Source organism: Salmo salar, chromosome 21 (assembly GCF_965601325.2).
Source record: "Salmo salar chromosome 21, fSalSal1, whole genome shotgun sequence".
NCBI lineage: Eukaryota > Metazoa > Chordata > Actinopteri > Salmoniformes > Salmonidae > Salmo > Salmo salar.
In genome coordinates, this window is record NC_138311.1 from 5,175,408 (window position 1) to 5,198,586 (window position 23,179).

Sequence of the window (23,179 nt, forward strand, 5' to 3'; positions counted from 1 at the left end):
ATATGAAACAAACGATTAAAATTACAAAAGGTTGCAGCATATGTTGTGTAAATGGTGAACTCATACAGCTGTCAACTCGTCATTTTAATCCGTTTCACATTTGCTAGCTACCTTTTAGATCGAAGTCCATATAGAATGATAGAAGATAAGATGATAGAAGCCCATCTCCTACTGTAAATAACCTACACACTGTGTGTGTGTGTGTGTAGCCAGCCAGCCAGCCAGGTAGAAAAATGGCAGAAAAAAGAAAAAAGATGGACATCAGAGTATTTTTCAGTACACCAAAACGCAAAGTAAGAACCCTAGTAGCCTAATATCTCAAAGACTAGTTGATAAAAGGTTCATAAGAAAGAAGTGAAATGCTAATAGAAATGTTTCACATTGATGTCATTAGGCAGAGCAGGCAACAGATGGCACACAGACAGCAGAGTTGGGGACAGATATGCAGGGACAGACTGGCAGAGACAGGGAGTCTCAGGTAAGTTTGTTGAGTCTTTGTTTGGCAACATTATGAAAGGTTCAAATTTTTTTTAACTTGTAAAATAGGGACATAATTGGAAAATGCTCCACTCTCAACTTAAACAAATCTTAGTTCAGTCACCAGTTTAAGGCAATGGTATTGCTGTTTTGATTAATTGTGTAGTTTTGAGTACCGGTAGTTAGGAGTACAGAATGAAATTCTGAACATCATGGCCAATACAGTCATTCCAGGCATTGCAGCTGAGATTAGGTCTTTTCCGATTGTACAATTTTCAGTAATTGTTGATGGTACTCAAGATGTCTCTGGTGCGGAACAGGAGAGTGTCTGCCTGCGTTGTTGACCATGACCTTGTCCCTCACAAGGAGTTTATTGGGCTATACCGGGTGTCGGAGACAACAGGCGAGGGCATTGCGAATGTCGCAACTGATGTGTTGTTGAGGCTCAATTTGCCCATGTCTGGCTTACGTGGGCAGAGCTACGATGGTGACTCTAAACATGGCAGGAAAATACACAGGTGCACAGGCAATTGTGAGGAGGCAGCAGCCATTAGCCCTCTATGTGCATTGTGGAGCACACTGTGTAATCTGATTACACAGGCTGGCTGCACAGCCTCCCCACTGATCCGGGATTCCCTTTCTTGGGTCCATCAGTTAGGTGTCCTCTATGGCCAGTCAGGAAAGTTTAAGAGCATGTTTGAATAAATTGCCACGTCCAAAGATACAAATCTGACCACCCTGAAACCCCTATGTCGAACGAGGTGGACTGTGCGGAATACTGCTATTAGAGCTGTGCTAGGGCAGTATGAGCGGTACTAAGCAGCCTAGAGGAGATGGCAAAAACTGCATCCAAGACAGCTTCAACTGCCAGTGGCTTATTCGAGCACTTCAGCAAAGGCAAGACTGTGTTGGGCCTCACACTTGCCTCTGCTGTTCTTGGAGAGCTTGAATGTCTAAACATTTCACTGCAGAAGAAAACTCAGACTGTCTCTGGTATGCAGGCTGCAGTCGAGTGTGTGCGGTCATCTCTTAGGGGCAAGAGAAATGATGAAAGCTACCTTGCACTGTATGAGAAAGCAAAAACATTGATTGACTCTATTGAATCCATTAAATCCATTGAGACACACTCAAGACGATTTGCTGGCAAAGCAGTGGGTCACTATAGGGCAGAATTTTTTTAAGTGTTGGATGGTGTGGAGGTTCAGTTTGGCGACCGTTTTGACCAGGACAGTCTAAACATCCTGCAAAAGTTGGAAAGAGAGCTTCTCACGGGGGAGTTGGATGAGTCTCTAGATCAGTACCCAGAGCTGAACATAGATTCTCTTTCAGTGCAGATCCCTCTCTTTCACAACAAATACCCCTGTAGCAGCAGTGGAGAGGCAGCAGAGGTCCTCAGGAGGCTTCCAGTGGAGGTGCGGGGGTTGATTGACCAAGTTGAGGTGCTGATCAGAATTTTGTTTGTGGTGCCAGTGTTTTCATGTGAGGCTGAGAGGAGTTTCGGTGCACTCCGCAGGTTAAAGACTTGGCTACGGGCTAGCATGGGCCAAGAGAGACTGAACGGCGTAGTTGTCTGTAATGTACATAGATTCTCTTTCAGTGCAGATCCCTCTCTTTCACAACAAATACCCCTGTAGCAGCAGTGGAGAGGCAGCAGAGGTCCTCAGGAGGCTTTAGTACATGACAGTACACTTACTAATTATTTATTTCATGTTATTTTATTTAAAATTGCATACTTTGTGTGACATACTTGTCCATAGCTGCTGTTTGAAGAGTTGAGACACAGACTGAAGGATATTTTGGTTGATTTATTTGGGTTATTCATTGAAGTAGTTATTTTGCTTTTAGAACTGTACTTATTTTTAGCTTTTTGTTCTTGTAAAGCTATTGTAGTAGACTCAGGCCAGTGGCACATATTTAATGACTTTATAAATCTATCAGAAAAAGTAAAATTAAAAGGTCAATTCAATACGGAGAACAACTTTGTGATGTTACTCAATGGAGATTATTTTAGACGAGATCACACCATGTTCATTGTATTTACGAAAACTGCACCCATACAGTGTACAGTACCATTGCCACCTACTGGCCTTTCTTGGTATTGCTGGTTGTAAATACAAATACCTGCAGACATACTGGACTGATAAGGAACACTGCTATAACTGTTATTAGTAGTAGTATTATGATGATTTAAACATTTGAACAAGTTGGGACAACCCTTCTGTTAACTACTGTACCTATCAATTATCCAGTAGTAGTAATTATGGTTCCTCAATATACATTTAACATATTACAACGTAGGCTATGTGTTACAGCACTACTTTTGGTGTCCCCCTCAGGAATTGCTCTTGAGAAAATTTAATGTAATTGTCCCCTCCAAAGTTGATGTCAGATTTTCGCCCCTGATCAAATCAAAGTGTATTTGTCACATGCGCTGAATACAACAGGTGTAGACCTTACAGTGAAATGCTTACTTACAGGCTCTAACCAATAGTGCGAAAAAAAAAGGTATGTGTGTGTGTGTAGGTAAGTAAAGAAATAAACAACATTCAAAATATATTTGAAAATAAGAGTAGCAAGGCTATATATATACAGACACCGGTTAGTCAGGCTTATTGAGGTAGTATGTACATGTGGGTATGGTTAAAGTGACTATGCAAATATGATGAGCAGAGAATAGCGGTAGCGTAAAAAGAGGGGTTGGTGGGTGGTGGGAGACAATACAGATAACCCGGTTAGCCAATGTGGTTGGTCAGGCCAATTAAGGTAGTGTGTACATGAATGTATAGTTAAAGTGACTATGCATATAAGATAAACAGAGAGTAGCGGGGGGGGGCACACAATGCAAATAGTCTGGGTAACCATTTGGTTACCTGTTCAGGAGTCTTATGGCTTGGGGGTAAAAACTGTTCAGAAGCCTTTTTGTCCTAGACTTGGCACTCCGGTACCGCTTGCCATGCGGTAGTAGAGAGAACAGTCTATGACTGGGGTGGCTGGGGTCTTTGACAATTTCTAGGGCCTTCCTCTGACACCGCCTGGTGTAGAGGTCCTGGATGGCAGGCAGCTTTGCCCCAGTGATGTACTGGGCCATACGCACTACCCACAGAAGTGCCTTGCGGTCGCACTACCCACAGTGACTGTATCTACGTACAGTCACTGTGGGGACGACGTCCTCAATGCACTTATTGATAAAGCCAGTGACTGATGTGGTGTATTCCTCAATGTCATCGGAAGAATCCCGGAACATGCTCCAGTCTGTGATAGCAAAACAGTCCTGTAGTTTAGCATCTGCTTCATCTGACAATTTTTTTATAGACCGAGTCACTGGTGCTTCCTGCTTTAATTTGTGCTTATAAGCAGGAATCAGGAGGATAGAGTTGTGGTTGGATTTACCAAATGGAGGGCGAGGGAGAGCTTTGTACGCGTCTCTGTGTGTGGAGTACAGGTGATCTAGAATTTTTTTCCCTCTGGTTGCACATTTAGCATGTTGATAGAGATTTGGTAGAACTGATTTAAGTTTCCCAGCATTAAAGTCTCCGGCCACTAGGAGCGCCACCTCTGTGTGAGTGGTTTCCTGTTTGCTTATTTCCTTATACAGCTGGCTGAGTGCGGTCTTAGTGCCGGCATTTGTCTGTGGTGGTAAATAAACAGCCACGAAAAGTATAGCTGAGAACTCTCTAGGCAAGTAGTGTGGCCTGCAATTTATCACAATATACTCTACTTCAGGTGAGCAAAATCTAGACATTTCCTTAGATTCCGTGCACCAGCTGTTGTTTACAAATATGCACAGACCGCCGCCCCCCCCCCCCCCCCCCCCCCCGTCTTACCTGAGTGTGCTGTTCTATCCTGCCAGTGCAGCGTGTATCCCGCTAGCTGAATATCCATGTCGTCATTCAGCCACGATTCCGTGAAACATAGGATATTACAGTTTTTGATGTCCCTTTGGTAGGATATTCGTGATCGTACCTCGTCTAGTTTATTGTCCAATGATTGCACGTTGGCGAGTAATATTGACGGTAACGACAGCTTTCCTAATTGCCTTCTTCGGGTTCGGACGAGGCATCCCGCTCTTCTTCCTCTGCGTCGCCTCCTTTTGCGAATAATTGGGATGTCTGCCCTGTGGGGTGTTTGGAGAATATCATGTGAGTCCTGCTTGCTGCTGTTGTTGAAAAAATCTTTGTCTAATCCGAGGTGAGTGATCGCTGTCCTGATATCCAGAAGCTCTTTTCTGCCATAAGATACGGTTGCAGAAACATTACATACAAATTAATTTACAAATATCGCGAAAAAAAACACATAATAGCACAATTGGTTAGGAGACAGTAAAACGGCGGCCATCTCCTCCGGCGCCACAGATTGCTGTTGACATGGGGTTACAGTCTACTCAGTGACACCCAGAGAACATTAGCGTGTTAGCTCTTATTGTGGGACTCTGAAACCACTGTGAATTGAGCCACATTTATTGTGCCAGTCAACCTACTGTGTATTGAACACTATTCCAGAGGAAAAATAATACAACGTGGATGTTTTGGAGTCTGATAACTCTTGAGGACTTTGGGAAAAAAGCTCTTGGGTCCTGAGTAGGCTGATACCTAATGATTGGGGATCAATGAAATGGGGTAAGGCTGTACAGTGCAATATGAATATCAATACGCACAATAGGCTGACTGGGGATGTGATTTCCCACAGTCAAAGTCCCGCAATAAGAGCTACAATGCTAATATGTCTGTAAAATCAGTCAATGTGGAACATTTCAAGAACTTTAAAAGTTTGTTCAAATCAAAAACAAACAACAATTCTCAAACTAGACATTCAATGTACTTGTGCTCTTGCTCAGTTGTGCACCGGGGCCTCCCACTCTTTCTATTCTGGTTAGAGATAAATTGCGCTGTTCTGTGAAGGGAGTAGTACACAGTGTTGTACAAGATCTTCAGTTTCTTGGCAATTTCTCACATGGAATAGCCTTCATTTCTCAGAACAAGAATAGACTGACGAGATTCAGAGGGTTTTTGTTTCTGGCCATTTTGAGCCTGTAATAGAACCCACAAATGCTGATGCTCCAGATACTCAACTAGTCTAAAGAAGGTCAGTTGCATTGCTTCTTTAATCAGGACAACAGTTTTCAGCTGTGCTAACATAATTGCAAAAGGGTTTTCTAATGATCAATTAGCCTTTTAAAATTATGAACTTGGATTAGCTAACACAACGTGCCATTGCAACACAGGAGTGATGGTTGCTGATAATGGGTCTCTGTACGCCTATGTAGATATTCCATAAGAAATCAGACGTTTCCATCTACAATAGCCATTTACAACATTAACACAATATCTACACTATATTTCTGATCAATTTGATGTTATTTTAATGGGCAAAAAAAATGTGCTTTAATTTAAAAAACAAATTTAATTTCTAAGTGACCCCAAACGTTTTAACAGTAGTGTAGGTCCTGGATGTCAGGAAGCTTGGCCCCAGTGATGTACTGGGCCGTATGCGCTACCCTCTGAAGCGCCTTATGGTCAGAAGCTGAGCAGTTGCCATACCAGGCGGTGATGCAACTGGTCAGGATGCTCTCGATGGTGCAGCTGTAGTACTTTTGAGGATCTGGCGACCCATGACAAATCTTTTCTGTCTCCTGAGAGGGGGAAAGGTGTTGTCGTGCCCTCTTCACAACTGTCTCAGTGTGTTTAGACCATGATAGTGTGTTTGTGATGTGGACACCATGGAACTTGAAACTCTCAACCCGCTCCACTTCAGTCCCATCGATGTTAATGGGGGCCTGTTCGGCACTTCTTTTCCTATAGTCCACCATCAGCTCTTTTGTCTAATTCACATTGAGAGAGGGGTTGTTGTCCTGGCACCACACTGCCAGGTCTCTGACCTCCTCCCTATAGGCTGTCTCATCATTGCCGGTGATCAGGCCAACCACTGTTGTATCATCAGCAAACTTAATGATGATGTTGGAGTCGTGCTTGGCCACGCAGTTGTGGGTGAACAGGGAGTACAGGAGGGGACTAAGCACACACCCCAGTGTTGAGGATCAGCGTGGAAGATGTGTTGTTGCCCACCCTTACCAACTGGGGGCGGCCCGTCAGGAAGTCCAGGATCCAGTTGCGGAGGGAGGTGTTTAGTCCCAGGGTCCTTAGCTTAGTGATGAGCTTTGAGGGTACTATGGTGTTGAACGCTGAGCTGTAGTCAATGAACAGCATTCTCACATAGGTGTTCCTTTTGTCCAGGTGGGAAAGGGCAGTGTGGAGTGCGATTGAGTCATCTGTGAATCTCTTGGGGCGGTATGCGAATTGAAGTGGGTCTAGGGTTACTGGCATGATGGTGTTGATGTGAGCCATCACCAGTCTTTCAAAGCACGTCTAGGCTACCGACATGAGTGCATCCTGGCGGTAATCATTTAGGCAGGTTACCTTCGCTTTCCTGGGCACAGAGACTATGGTGGTCTGTTTGAAACATGTAGGTATTACAGACTCAGTCAGGGGCAGGTTGATGTCAGTGAACACACTTGTCAGTTGGTCCGCACATGCTTTGAGTACGCATCCCTGTAATCCGTCTGGCCCCGCGGCTTTGAGAATGTTGACCTGTTTAAAAGGTCTTGCTCACATCGGCTATGGAGTGCATGATCAAAGTTGTCTGGAACAGCTGGTGCTCTCATGCATAGCGGGATTTCTTAACCTCTCTTGGGTAGGGGGCAGTATTTTGACGTCCGGATGAAAAGCGTGCCCGTAGTAAACTGCCTGCTACTCAGTCCCAGAAGGTAGGATATGCATATCATTAGTAGACTTGGATAGAAAACACTCTGAAGTTTCTAATACTGTTTGAATGATGTCTGTGAGTATAACAGAACTCATATGGCAGGCAAAAACCTGAGAAAATATCCAACCAGGAACTGTGGAAATCTGAGGTTTGTAGTTTTTCAAGTGATTGCCTATCTAATACACAGTGTCTGTGGGGTCATTTTGCACTTCCTAAGGCTTCCACTAGATGTCAACAGTCTTTAGAACGTTGTTTCATGCCTCTACTGTGAATGGGGAGAGAATATGAGCATATGGAGTCAGATGACTGAGAAAATGACATGAGCTCAATCGCACACGCTCTACGAACTGTAATATAACTTTGACTTTTCGTCTGAACCTACTGCGCGAGCACAGTGAATTTGGATTACTCGACTGAATGCGCGAACAAAATGGAGGTATTTGGACATAAAGATCAACTTTATCGAACAAAACAAACATTTATTCTGGAACTGGGATTCCGATGAAGATCATCAAAGGTTAGTGAATATTAATAATGTAATTTTTGTCATTTCTGTTGACTCCAAAATGGCGGGTATCTGTATGGCTTGTTTTGATGTCTGAGCACTGTACTCAGATTATTGCAAAGTTTGCTTTCGCCGTAAAGCTTATTTGAAATCTGACACAGCGGTTGCATTAAGGAGAAGTGTATCTATAATTCTTTGAATAACAGTTGTATATTTTATCAACATTTATGATGAGTATTTCTGTAAATTGATGTGCTCAATCACCGGAAGTTTTCGGAGGCAAAACATTTCTGAACATTATAATATAACAATATAAAATGGGGTTTTTGGATATAAATATGAACTTTATTGAGCAAAACATACATGTATTGTGTAACATGAAATCCTATGAGTGCCATCTGATGAAGATCATCAAAGGTTAGTGATTCATTTTAGCTGTATTTCTGTTTTTTTGACACCTCCCCTTGCTTGGAAAATGGCTGTGTGGTTTTTCTTGTCTAGGCGCTGTCCTAACATAATCTAATGTTATGCTTTCGCCGTAAAGCCTTTTTGAAATCGGACACTGTGGTTGGATTAACGAGAAGTGTATCTTTAAAATGGGATATAATAGTTGTATGTTTGAGAAATTTTAATTATGAGATTTTTGTTGTTTTGAATTTGGCGCCCTGCTATTTCACTGGCTGTTGAATAGTGTGTCCCACATACCCCAGAGAGGTTAAAAGCGTCCCGATTAGTGTCCCGCTCCTAAAAAGCGGCAGCTCAAGTAGGGCTGGGCGATATATCGATATAAAAAATATATCGATATATTTTAAATGTGATATGAAATTAGACCATTTCGCATATATCGATATAGTTCAAATTTGCGCTTTGATCCTTGCTCCAAGCAAGCTGCAGACCCGGAGCTCTCTGCGCTGCTCCCCGCGCCCCGCCCCTCCTCTTTCATGCACAGAGGGGGGAGGGGCAGGAACAGACACTTCAACAAACATGGAGGAAGCAACAGCGTCTGCGGAGCGTTTTGAGGAGGAATTGGTTAGTAAAAGAAAAAGCATTGGCTCAGTAATTTGGAGATGGTTCGGATTCAAAGTATCAGATGAGTAACAAAATCACGTTATATGTAGGCAGTGCCATAAAAAAGTTACAGCCAGGGGTGGAAGCACTACAAATCTTTTTCACCACCTAAAACAGTGGCACAACCTGCAATATGAAGAGCGTGTGAAACAGCGCGCTGCAGAAGCCGCAAGCCGTCGACAACCCGAAAAAGCTCCAGCCCCGAAGCAAAGCTCACTACAAACTTCATTTTCCCGCAGTGTGCCTTATGAAAAGAAAATTGGCAAGTGGTGTACTATAACTAAAGCGGTGTCCTATCACATTGCTAAAGATATGGTCCCTGTTGCAACTGTGGAACAAGTCGGATTCAAAAAGCTACTGAAAACTATGGACCCGAGATATGAGCTTCCCAGTCGCAACTACTTTGCACGAGAAGCACTGCCACAAATGTACACTGAAGTCAGGCACCTTATGGAGCTTTGATTTCAAAAAAGGTACTCCTGTTGTTATACAGTGTTTATGTTTACATGTTATTGTTATTTGAACAGCTGAGCATTTAATCTGAACCAGGTGAAGAGCCCTGTTTATTATTTATTCATTTGATTTTTCAACTGTTCACTGTTCACTGAAATAGCCGGTTTCAATAAAACTACTTGAGACATGTCATATCTGGCTTTGACTTTGACTGAACATTTGCTCTCACTTTGCGGAAAAAATATCGGGATATATATATTATATCGATATTCAGCCTAAATATATCGGGATATGACTTTTGGTCCATATCGCCCAGCCCTAAGCTCAAGCCTTTAGCTAAGTGCAGATGTTGCCTGTAATTCATGGCTTCTGGTTGGGAAATGTACGTATGGTCACTGTGGGGACAACGTTGTCGATGCACTTATTGATGCAGCCAGTAACTGAGGTGGTATACTGCTCAATGCCATTGGATAAATCCCGGAACATATTCCAGTCTGTGCTAGCAAAGCAGTCCTGTAGCGTAGCATCCGAGTCATCTGACCACTTCCGTATTTAGCGAGTTACTGGTACTTCTTGTTTTAGTTTTTGCTTGTAAGCAGGAATCAGGACAGAGTTATGGTCAGTTTTGCCAAATGGAGGGCGAGGGAGAGCTTTGTATGCATCTCTGTGTGTGGAGTAAAGGTGGTCTAGAGTTTCTTTCCTCTGGTTGCACATGTGACATGCTGGTAGAAATGAGGTAAAAACAGATTTAAGTTTGCCTGCCTTAAAGTCCCCGGCCACTATGAGCGCCGCTTCTGGATGAGAATTTTCTTGTTTGCTTATGGCCTTATCAAGCTTGTTGAGTGCGGTCTTAGTGCCAGCATCAGTTTGTGCTGGTAAATAGACAGCAAGGAATAATATAGATGAGAAATATTGGGATATAGTGTGGTCTACAGCTTATCATGAGGTATTTTACCTCAGGTGAGCAATACCTCGAGACTTATTTAATATTAGACATCGCGCACCAGCAGTTATTGACAAATAAACACACAACCGCCCCTCGTCCTACCAGATGTAGATGCTCTGTCCAGCCGAAAAACGGAGAAGCCAGACAGCTCTATTTAATCTTTGTCGTCGTTCAGCCAACTCTCTGTGAAACATAAGATATTACTGTTAAATTTTTTTATTTCACCTTTATTTAACCTGTTATGGCTAGGGGCAGTATTTTCACGGCTGGATAAAAAACGTACCCATTTAATCTGGTTACCACTCCTACCCAGTAACTAGAATATGCATATACTTATTACATATGGATAGAAAACACCCTAAAGTTTCTAAAACTGTTTGAATGGTGTCTGTGAGTATAACAGAACTCATATGGCAGGCCAAAATCTGAGAAGGTTTCTGAGAAGGTTTCATTCAGGAAGTGGCCTGTCTGACAAGGTGTCGTTCTTCTTGTCTCTGTTTATTGAAGAGTGAGGATCTTAGCTGTCCCGTGACACTTCCTACGGCTGCCATAGGGTCTCAGAAGGCGGTAAAAAGCTGAATCGTGGCTTTGCAGGCTCTGGCTGAAACAAAGTAGCGCGTTTGGGTAGTGGCTGGTTACAGTACTGTGAGACTCAGGCTCGTGCCCGCGTCGACCGAAAGCTTTGTTTACTTTCCTCTGTTTAGCTAAATGGACATTCCCGGTCGGAATATTATCGCTTTTTTACGAGAAAAAATGGCATAAAAATGGATTTTAAACAGCGGTTGACATGCTTCGAAGTACGGTAATGGAATATTTAGATTTTTTTTGTCACGAATTGCGCCATGCGCACGACCCTTATTTACCCTTTCAGATAGTGTCTAGAACGCACGAACAAAACGCCGCAATTTGGATATAACGATGGATTATTTTGGACCAAACCAACATTTGTCATTGAAGTAGCAGTCCTGGGAGTGCATTCTGACGAAGACAACAAAAGGTAATCAAACTTTTATAATAGTAAATCTGATTTTGGTGAAGGCTAAACCTGCCGGGTGTCTAAATAGCTAGCCCGTGATGCCTGGGCTATGTACTTAGAATATTGCAAAATGTGCTTTCACCAAAAAGCTATTTTAAAAATCGGACATATCGAGTGCATAGAGGAGTTCTGTATCTATAATTCTTAAAAGAATTGTTATGCTTTTTGTGAACGTTTATCGTGAGTAATTTAGTAAATTGTTAGCAAATTCCCCGGAAGTTTGCGGGGGGTATGCTAGTTCTGAACGTCACATGCTAATGTAAAAAGCTGTTTTTTGATATAAATATGAACTTGATTGAACAAAACATGCATGTATTGTATAACATAATGTCCTAGGTGTGTCATCTGATGAAGATCATCAAAGGTTAGTGCTGCATTTAGCTGTCTTCTGGGTTTTTGTGACATTATATGCTAGCTTGAAAAATGGGTGTCTGATTATTTCTGGCTTGGTACTCTGCTGACATAATCTAATGTTTTGCTTTCGCTGTAAAGCCTTTTTGAAATCGGACAGTGTGGTTAGATAAAGGAGAGTCTTGTCTTTAAAATGCTGTGAAATAGTCATATGTTTGAAAAATTGAAGTTTTTGTATTTTTGAGGAATTTGTAATTCGCGCCACGCCTATCATTGGATATTGGAGCAGGTGTTCCGCTAGCGGAACGTCTAGATGTAAGAGATTAACCAGGTAGGCTAGTTGAGAACAAGTTCTCATTTACAATTGTGGCCTGGCCAAGATAAAGCAAAGCAGTGCGACACAAACAACAACAGAGTTGCACATGGAATAAACAAACATACAGTCAATAATACAATAGAAAAAGTCTATATACAGTGTGTGCAAATGAGGTAGAATAAAGGGGTAAGGCAATAAATAGGCCATAGTGGTGAAATAATTACAATATAGCAATTAAACACTGGAATGATAGATGTGCAGAAGAAGAGTGTGCAAGTAGAGATACTGGGGTGCAAATGAGCAAAATAAATAAATAAAATAACAGTATGGGGGATGAGGTAGTTGGATGGGCTATGTACAGATGCAGTGATCTGTGAACTGCTCTGACAGCTGGTGCTTAAAGTTAGTGAGGGAGATATGAGTCTCCAGCTTCAGTGATTTTTGCAGTTCGTTCCAGTCATTGGCAGCAGAGAACTGGAAGGAAAGGCGGCCAAATGAGGAATTGGCATTGGGGGTGACCAGTGAGATATACCTGCTGGAGCGCTGCTATGGTGACCACTGAGCTGAGATAAGGCGGGGCTTTACCTAGCAAAGACTTAAAGATGACCTGGAGCCAGTGGGTTTGGCGATGAATATGAAGTGAGGGCCAGCCAACGAGAGCATACAGGGGCTTTGGTGACAAAACGGATGGCACTGTGATAGACTGCATCCAATTTGCTGAGTAGAGTGTTGGAGGCTATTTTGTAAATTACATCGCCAAAGTCAAGGATCGGAAGGATAGTCAGTTTTGTGAATTTTTTTGGCAGCATGAGTGAAGGGTGCTTTGTTGCGAAATAGGAAGCCAATTCTAGATTTAATTTTGGATTGGAGATGCTTAATGTGACTCTGGAAAGAGAGTTTAGTCTAACCAGACACCTAGGTATTTGTAGTTGTATTCTAAGTCAGAACCGTCCAGAGTAGTGATGCTGGGTGGGCGGGCAGGTGTGGGCAGTGATCGGTTGAAGAGCATGCATTTCGTTTTACTTGCATTTAAGAGCAGTTGGAGGCCACGGAAGGAGTGGTGTCATCTGCATAGAGGTGGATCAGAGAATCACCAGCAGCAAGAGCGACATCATTGATGTATACAGAGAAAAGAGTCAACTCGATAATTGAACCTTGTTGCATCCTCATAGAGTCTGCCAGAGGTCCGGACAACAGACCCTCCGATTTGACACACTGAACTCTATCTGAGAAGTAGTTGGTGAAACAGGAGAGGCAGTAATTTGAGAAACCAAGGCTGTTGAGTCTGCCGATAAGAATGTGGTGTTTGACAGAGTCGAAAGCTTTGGCCAGGTCGATGAATACAGCTGCACAGTATCGACTTCTATCGATGGCAGTTATGATATCGTTTAGGACCTTGAGCATGGCTGAAGTACACCCATGACCAGCTCAGAAAACAGATTGCATAGCGGAGAAGGTACGGTGGGGTTCTAAATGGTCGGTGATCTGTTTGTTAACTTGGCTTTCGAAGACCTTAGAAAGGCAGGGTTGGATAGGTATAGGTCTGTAGCAATATGGGTCTAGAGTGTCTCCCGCTTTGAAGAAGGGGATGACCGTGGCAGCTTTCCAATCTTTGAGGATCTCAGACGATACGAAAGAGAGGTTGAACAGGCTAGTAATAGGGGTTGCAACAATTTCAGCGGATCATTTTAGAAAGAGAGGGTCCAGATTGTCTAGCCCGGCTGATTTGTAGGGGTCCAGATTTTGCAGCTCTTTAAGAACATCAGATATCTGGATTTGGGTGAAAGAGAAATGGGGAGGCTTGCGCAAGTTGCTGTGGGGGGTGCAGGGCTGTTGACCGGAATAGGGGTAGCCAGGTGGAAAGCATGGCCAGCCGTAATTTTTTTTCTCAAATCTCAATTATCATGGATTTATCGGTGGTGACAGTGTTTCCTAGCCTCAGTGCAGTGGGCAGCTGAGAGGAGGTGCTCTTTTCTAACTGACTGTGTACATTGGTTCCTAACTTCCCTGAAAAGTTGCATATCGCGGGGGCTATTCGATGCTAATGCAGTGCTAATGCAGTACGCCACAGGATGTTTTTGTGCTGGTCAAGGGCAGTCAGGTCTAGAGTGAAACAAGGGCTATGTCCGTTCCTGGATCTACATTTTTCGAATGGGGCATGCTTATTTAAGATGGTGAGGAAAGCACTTTTAAAGAATAACCAGTTATCCTCTACTGTCGTAATGAGGTCAAAATCCTTCCAGGATACCCGGGCCAGGTCGATTAGAAAGGCCTGCTCACTGAAGTGTTTTAGCGAGCGTTTGACAGTGATGAGGGGTGGTCGTTTGACCGCAGACCCATTATGGACGCAGGCAATGAGGCAGTGATCGCTGAGATCATGGTTGAAGACAGCAGAGGTGTATTTGGAGGGCAGGTTGGTTAGGATGATATCTATGAGGGTGCCTGTGTTTACAGATTTGGCGTTGTACCTTGAAGGCTCATTAATAATTTGTGTGAGATTGAGGGAATCAAGCGTTGATTGTAGGATGGCCAGGGTGTTATGCATGTCCCAGTTTAGGTCACCTAACAGCACAAGCTCTGAAGATAGATGGGGGGCAATCAATTCACATATGGTATCCAGGACACAGCTGGGGGCAGAAGGTGGTCTATAGCAAGCGGCAATGGAAGGGTGGATTTTTAAAAGTAGGAGCTCAAATTGTTTGGGCACAGCCCTGGATAGTATGACAGAACTCAGCAGGCTATCTCTGCAGTAGATTGCAACTCCGCTCCCTTTGGCAGTTTTACCTTGTCAGAAAATGTTATAGTTAGGGATGGACATTTCTGAGTTTTTGGTGGTCTTCCTAAGCCAGGATTCAGACACGGCTAGGATATCCGGGTTGGCAGAGTGTGCTAAAGCAGTGAATAAAACAAACTTAGGGAGGAGGCTTCTAATGTTAACATGCATGAAACCAAGGCTATTACGGTTACAGAAGTCAACAAATGAGAGCGCCTAGGGAATGGGAGTGGAACTAGGCACTGCAGGGCCTGGGTTAACCTCTACATCACCAGAGGAACAGAAGGGATTAGGCTAAGGATACTGCTAAAGGCTATAAGAACTGGTCGTCTAGTACGTTCAGAATAGAGAGTAAAAGGAGCAGGTATTCTGGGGAAGGTAGAATAGATTCAAGGCATAATGTACAGACAAAGGTATGACAAGATGTGAATACAGTAGAGGTAAACCTGAGCATTGAGTGACGATGAGAATATATTGTCTCTAGAAACATCATTTAAACCAGGTGAGGTCACCGCATGTGTGGGAGGTGGAACTAAAGGGTTGGTTAAGGCGTATTGAGCAGGGCTAGAGGCTCTACAATGAAATAAGGCAATAATTACTAACCTAAACAGCAATGGACAAGGCATATTGACATTTGGGAGAGGCATGCGTAGCCGAGTGTCCATTGGGTCCAGTGAGTAGCTGTGCGAGCTGGAGACACGGCGATTCAGACAGCTAGCTGGTCAGGGCTAGCAGAAGGGCCTTAGAGGGACGTCGCGACGGAAGAAGTCAGTTGGAGCCCCTTCGTGCAGTTACGTCGGCAGATCAGTTGTGATTGATCAGCAGGGCTCCGTGTGGTAAAAGGGTCCATGCCAATTGGCAAAATAGGTACAGTATAGCCCCAAAAGAATTGTCTGACGAACTTCTTTAGCTAACAGTCCGGTGTGCTCTAGACAGCTAGACGGCCGCGGCTAGCAGACAGGCATTCAGGGGATGTCGCAACTGGGGAGCCAGTTGAAAACCCCCTCGGGCAGATTACGTCGGTAGTCCAGTCGTGAAGGATCGGCGGGGCTCCGTATCGGCAATAAAAGGGGTCCAGGCCAATTGGTAAAATAGGTATTGTAGCCCAAGGAGTGGCTGATGGACCTCTTCAGCTAGCCGGGAGATGGGCCTAGCATAGGCTAACTCCAGGCTAATTGGTGCTTGCGTCGGGACAGAGACGTTAGCCAGGAGAAGCCAATCGGATAGCAGCTAGCTAGCTGCGATGATCCAGGTGAAGAGGTTCAGAGCTTGCGGTAGGAATCCGGAGATATGGAGAAAAATAAGTCAGATTTGCTCTGGTTTGAGTCACGCTGTGCAGACTGGCGAGAGTTGTCTGGGCTAAAGGTAGCCGATTACCTCTAGCTAGTTGCTAGTTAGCTGGCTAGCTTCTGTTGGGGGTTCCGTTTCAAAAGTAAAGAAAATAGCAGAATCATACCACATTGGGTGAGGCGGATTGCAGGAGAGTATGTTGAAGTTGAGGTTAAGAAAAATATTTAAAAAATATATGCTAAGAAAAAAGATATATACATGGGACACGACAAGATGAGGACAAAAGACGTCTGACTGCTACGCCATCTTGGAAACAGAAATGTCCCGTTGGTAGGATAATCTTAATCATAGATCTTCCAGTTTCTTTTTCAATGATTGCACATCGGCCAATAATACAGAGGGAATTTTTTATTTATTTAACCTTTATTTTATTGAACCTTTATTTAACTCGGCAAGTAAGTTAAGAACAAATTCTTATTTACAATGATGGCCTACCCTGACCAAACCCGGAAAACGCTGGGCCAATTGAGCGCCGCCCTATGGGACGGCCAGATGGATTTGAACCAGGGACTGTAGTGAAGCCACTTGCACTGAGATGCAGTGCCTTAAACCGCTGCGCCACTTGGGAGCCCATGTGGAAGTGGTTGTTTACCGACTAGTCTGCTACATTCATTCTTACAAGGCACCGCACCCTCCTCCCCCTTTTTCTCTGTCTTTTCTTCATGCTGATGAAGGGGATTTGGGCCTTGTCTCGACACCTTCGCGTCGGACTCATTAAATAAAGTTTGAGGTGAGTAATCACTGTTCTGATATCCAGAAGCTCTTTTCGGTCATAAGAGATAGTAGCAGTGACATTATGTACAAAATGAGTTACAAACAATACGAAAAAAACAAAACAAATAGCCATTATCAAAGTTCAAGTGCAGTCTCAAAGACCAACAAGCACTATGATGAAACTGGCTCTCAAGAGGACCGCCACAGGAAAGGAAGACCCAAAGTTACCTTTGCTGCAGAGGATAAGTTCAAGTAACAGACCCATCAACATAAACTGTTCAGAGTCCTATTCATCTGTCCTTTGATCTGATGAGTCCAAATTTGAGATTTTTGGTTCTAACCACAGTCTGTGTGAGACAGAGTAGGTGAATAGGTGATCTCTGCATGTGTGGTTCCCACCATGAAGCATGGAGGAAGAGGGGTGATGGTGCTTTGCAGGTGACACTGTCAGTGATTTATTTAGAATTCAAGGCACACTTAAACAGCATGGCTACCACAGCATTCTGCAGCAATACGCCATACCATCTGGTTTGCACATAGTGGGACTATCATTTGTTTTTCAATAGGACAATGACCCAACACACCTCCAGGCTGTGTAAGGGCTATTTGACCAATAAGGAGAGTGATGGAGTGCTCCATCAGATGACCTGACCTCCACAATCACACAACCTCAACCCAAATGAGATGGTTTGGGATGAGTTGGACCGCAGAGTGAAGGAAAATAGTAAAAATAATGAAAAACCCTGGAATGAGTAGGTGTGTCCAAACTTTTGACTGATACTGTATATCCTGTTGGGGCTCGGGGGCAGTATTGAGACATTTTGAAAAAAATATGTGCCCATTTTTAACTGCCTCCTACACCAACTCAGAAGCTAGGATATGCATATTATTAACACATTCGGATAGAAAACACTCTGAATTTTCTAAAACAGTTTGAATGGTGTCTGTAAGTATAACAAAACTCATATTGCAGGCAAAAACCTGTGAAAAATAGATCCAAAAAAATGTGGATTTTGTGACTGTACTATTTAGTGTCATTGTTTTATAGATACCATAGTGAGAAAGGATTGATTTCGCAACACCTACGGCTTCCACTAGATGTCAACGATCTTTATAAAGTTGTTTGAAGCGTCTATGATAAACAGAGAGCAAATTAGAATCCAAGGAAGTTGACATGTCATCACTTCATTTTTTTGCGCCTGCGCATAAATCTGAGAGACGTGAGTTTGTCATCATTTTTTATCTAGACATAGGATAGGTTGTGTGAAAATATTACTGATGTTTAACGTTAAAAATGGACCAAAAGATTAATGCTAAACAACATTTGACATGTTTGAACGAACATAAATAGATTATTTACTAGGTTTTTTTAGCTTTTCGGCGTGATTTTACCAGCCCCACACCACGTTTTGTGGGAGCATAATGAACGCTAAGTACTTGGTGTTATTTGGACATAAATTATGAACTTTGTCAAAAGAAACCACATTTGTTCCGGACCTGGAATGCCTTCCGGACCTGGGATCCTGCCTTCTGATGGAGATAATCAAAGGTAAGGGGGTATTTACAATGTTGTTATCGATTTTAGATGATACTGACTGTATAGCATAGCCTGTTGTTCTTAGCATAGCACCCCGTTTATTGCAAAATGTGATTTCCCAGTAAAGTTATTTTGAGATCTGGCCATTCGGTAGCAATTACGAGATGATAATATATTATTCTTTGAATGACAATATTATAATTTACCAATGTTTTCGAATAGTAATTTTGTTATGTTCACCGGAAGCATTTCAGAGAAGAAAAAAATCTGAATTTCACGCTACTGTAAAATGCTGTTTTTGGATATAAATATGAACTTGATGGAACAAAAAATGCATGTATTGTATAACATAATGTCCTAGGAGTGTCATCTGATGGAGATTGACAAAAGGTTAGTGCATAATTCAAGCTGGTTTCTGCTTTTGGTGATGCCTGACCTTGAATTGAAAATGGATGTTTGTACTTTTGTGGCTATGTACTGTCCTAACATAATCTAACTTTATGCTTTTGCCGTAAAGCCTCTTTGAAAATCGAACAATGTGGTTAGATTAAGGAGATGTTTATCATTTAAATTGTGTAAAATAGTTGATTGTTTGAGAAATTGAAATTATTAGATTTTTGATGTTTTGAATTTCCAGCCTTGTTAGCAATCCCGGCTCGGGGTTCATTGCTAACCTGTAGCCCCAACAGGATATATTCTTTTAACTTTTTACCCCTTTTTCTCCCCAATTGGTAGTTACAGTCTTGTCCCATCGCTGCAACTCTCTTACGGACTCGGGAGAGGGGAAGGTCGAAACACGACCCTGCCGAGCCGCACTGCTTCTTGACACAATGCTCGCATAACCAGGAAACCAGCCGCACCAATGTGTCGGAGGAAACACCGTACAACTGGCGACTGTGTCAGTGCGCATGTGCCCGGGCCCGCCACATGGAGTCGCTAGAGCGCAATGGGACAAGGCCATCCTGGCTGGACGACGCTGGGCCAATTGTGCACCGCCTCATGGGTCTCCTGGTCGCGGCACAGCCCGGGATCGAACCCGGGTCTGTAGTGACGCCTCAAGTACTGCCTTAGACCGCTGCGCCACTCAGGAGGCTCGTTTTGATGTATTTCTACCTTTTAAGAAATTTTTTGAAAAACATATCTATTCCTTCATTTCCCCAAAATATAGACTCTTAGCTTTCATTTGACAACAAATTTGATATGCTAAAAACAGCTCTCCTGTGAAGTCGTGACTTCCGACATACGCCTAGTTTCCTGAATCGGGTCACATTTTCAGGTCTCAGGCAAGGTAAGGCTATATCACGCAAGTGTGGTTTCGAACTCTCTGTGCCACACTAGCCTCCTTGGTATTGTGGAGCACACACCTGTTTTTCCCTGCATACCCTTGCCTTTGATCATGACTCTCAGTTCCATTACATTACACATAAGAGTCATAGGACGAAGGCGTCTTCTGTACAGGGAATTCACAAGACTGCCGGCCCAAACGGCATCCCTCGCCGCGTCCTCAGAGCATGCGCAGACAAGCTGGCTGGTGTGTTTACGGACACATTCAATCTCTCCCTATCCCAGTCTGCTGTCCCCACATGCTTCAAGAGGGCCATCATTGTTCCTGTACCCAAGAAAGCAAAGGTAACTGAACTAAATGACTATCGCCCTGTAGCACCCCAATAGATGCATAGCCGATGCAATCGCCGTCGCACTGCACACTGCCCTATCCCACCTGGACAAGAGGAATACCTATATAAGAATGCTGTTCATTGACTATAGCTCAGCATTCAACACCATAGTACCCTCCAAGCTCATCATTAAGCTCGAGGCCCTGGGTGTGAACCCCGCCCTGTGCAACTGGGTCCTGGACTTCCTGACGGGCCGCCCCCCAGGTGGTGAAGGTAAGAAACAACACCTCCACTTCGCTGATCCTCAACACTGGGGCCCTATAAGGGTGTGTGCTCAGCCCCCTCACGCACGCCTCCAACTCAATCATCAAGTTTGCAGACGACACAACAGTAGTCGGCTTGATTACCAACAATGACGAGACTAATAACCTCTCACTCAACATCAACAAAACAAAGGAGATGAGAGTGGACTTCAGGAAACAGCAGAGGGAGCAGCCCCCTATCCACATTGACGGGAACGCAGTGGAGAAGGTGGAAAGGTTCAAGTTCCTCTGCGTACACATCACTGAGAAACTGAAATGGTCCACCCACACAGACAGTGTGGTGAAGAAGGCGCAACAGCGAAATCTGGCTTGAAATTTGGCTTGGCACCTAAAACCCTCACAAACTTTAACAGATACACAATTGACAGCATCCTGTCGGGCTGTATCATCGCCTGGTACGGCAACTGCACAGCCCGCAACCACAGGGCTCACCAGATTGTGGTGCGGTCTGCCCAACGCATCACAGGGGGCAAACTACCAGCCCTCCAGGACACCTACAGCACCTGATGTCACAGGATGGCAAAAAAAGATCATCAGCAACAACAACCACCCGAGCCACTGCCTGTTCACCCCGCTATCATCCAGAAGGCGAGGTCAGTACAGGTGCATCAAAGCTGGAATCGAGAGACTGAAAAACAGCTTCTATCTCAAGGCCGTCAGACTGTTAAATAGCCATCACAAGCACATTAAAGGCTGCTAACCAATATATACAGACTTGAAATCACTGGTCACTTTAATAAATGGAACACTAGTCACTTTAATAATGTTTACATATTTTGCATTATTCATCTCACATGTACATACTCTATTCTATCCTACTGTATCTTAGTCTATGCCGCTCTGACATTGCTTGTCCATATATTTATATATTCTTAATTCAATTCCTTTACTTAGATACACACCTTTATAGGGTTACGGTTTCCAAACAGCCATATTTCCATGTAATGGCAGTTGTTTACAGAAAACAAACGAAAGACAGAGTGGACTGTGCTAATTAGCTATCTGTGTCTCCGAACACGTGTGTAAACGGAAGACAGACGCCACTGACGTGTTGTCACAAAAAATATACTGTCGGCTGCAACTGTGTTAAAAAAGTGCACAGTAAGTGTGTATTTTGCATTTGTGAAATTATTTTGATGTGATATGAAAGTAGAGGGTTTTCTGTTTCTAGAACCGTACCACAATTGTGAATTGATTCACATTTAGATGGAGTATTTGGCTGTTTTGGCTTCCAGTGCCAATTCACCCTTTACACAGAGCATGTAAGGTCCTTGGACTAAGGAGTGACGTTACGCTCCTTTAGTCCAATATTGGGCTATGCATGCCCATGCTTAGAGCTTTCATGCACTGGGAGACAGACTGTTTGGCTGAAAGTAGAATAACTAAAGGCAACCTAAAGTAAAGTGTTGCCAACCACTTTCCAAAGTTAATTTCAAAGGCAATCAATTAAATCCATTGTCTAAGAAAGTTTTTGATGTGACTGACTTGCATTAAGGACCTATTTCGTTCACTGGAAAATGACAAAAGGAATTCAAACCACAAGATCTGTAGTGGTGCCATAGAAAAAGTTGTGCAATCAAAAATCAGCCAATTAAGACTTTCAGACAAAAAAAAATTAAAAAACATTTCAAACAAACATGCAAGCACAAAGTATACATTTGATATGGAATTCCATTAACTTCTGAAGGCAATGGGGAATAGCGTACACATGAGGAATTGAAGATAACAGTTGCAGAACAGAGGCCTAGCAACTAGAATAATGCTATTTCTACACTGTGTTAAAACAGCTTCCAACATGCTTCTGTTCCAGACACCATGGCACTATTATAAAGAATGTCCAGTGTATGGTTTCCTTCCATGACTGATAAAATAATATAATAGCAATCAAACATACATACATACATAACAATAACAGTGTCAGCATCCATCTTCAATGCAATTGCAACCTGGCTGGCATTGGTTACATCAAATGTAGCAGGTATTTCATCCATTACAGAGACTATGTAGGCAATTTTGCATTTGTTAATGAATGCCCATATTGAGACTGAAAATCCTCAGACATTGACCGAATGACATCTGCTTCTTCACCAAGGTTACTATGGAAACGGAAAGGAGCCAAGCTACATCAAAAAATATATATGCAAAATCACGGTATATTGTATCCAATATGTTATGTTCAACGGTTGTAATGTGTTTCTGTTCGAAGCGAATAATGCGCTTGTCGAAACGTGAAGAATAATAATGTCCACCTAATAAAAATGCGGGTTTGGAAGGAAGGACTGGCCATAACCTGTGCATACACCGTTTTACTTCCTGGAGATGATACAAGTAAACACAGATTCAACGAAGTCCTTCGTCGACACTCACACCCTCCACGTTCTCATTCGATCGCTTCAAGGTAATGAAGCATCAAATCAGATAAATGTTTAAATCACTTACGCGATAAGTGTGTATATTCCCGGTTATCGGTGGCAGTGTGTCTTTCTCTCAATGACATCAGCTGTTTTCCGGTGTGTGCTGTGACGATGGAGCGTGCGGGAGCGCGCACGGAGCTGCAATCACCTCCAATAGTATCCATCTGCAGCCCCGCAGCATTGCCTGTGACTAAAACTAGCCTGTCACTAAAACCAATACCAACACCAGGGCGAATACCAACTGGTGCGTGTGTATGTGGTAGGGGTTATGATGATTTTACATTTAATTAGGGTTTCAAGCAGCGGAGCTGCTGAAGCCAGTATTGTATTTGTTCCAGTTCATTATTGTTATTATTATTATTATTATTATTATTATTATTATTATTATTATTATTATTATGTTCCCTTTTCTGCCATTTTGGTGAAAAAATGCGAATCTCTGTGAGATGAAAAGGCCCAGGTCTGTGCAATTTAGCAACATGGTAAAGGCCCCTCTCATGCAACACCATGCCAATTGGCCACATGGTAGCACTATAATTAA

The 23,179-nt window shown here is 43.2% G+C and overlaps 1 protein-coding gene across 3 annotated transcripts in view; it reads right to left on the reverse strand.

Annotated features, from left to right (window-relative positions):
- Nucleotides 1-22,797, reverse strand: part of nalcn (sodium leak channel, non-selective) — a 363,467-nt gene extending 340,670 nt beyond the window's left edge. For 2 of the 3 annotated variants that reach the window (XM_014163790.3, XM_014163789.3), the window contains exon 1: nucleotides 22,664-22,797. The gene's annotated coding sequence lies outside the window, so the exon portion shown is untranslated. The remainder of the gene's footprint in view (nucleotides 1-22,663) is intronic. The other variant, XM_014163792.3, reaches the window with a different exon arrangement.
- Nucleotides 22,798-23,179: the final 382 nt, after the last annotated feature.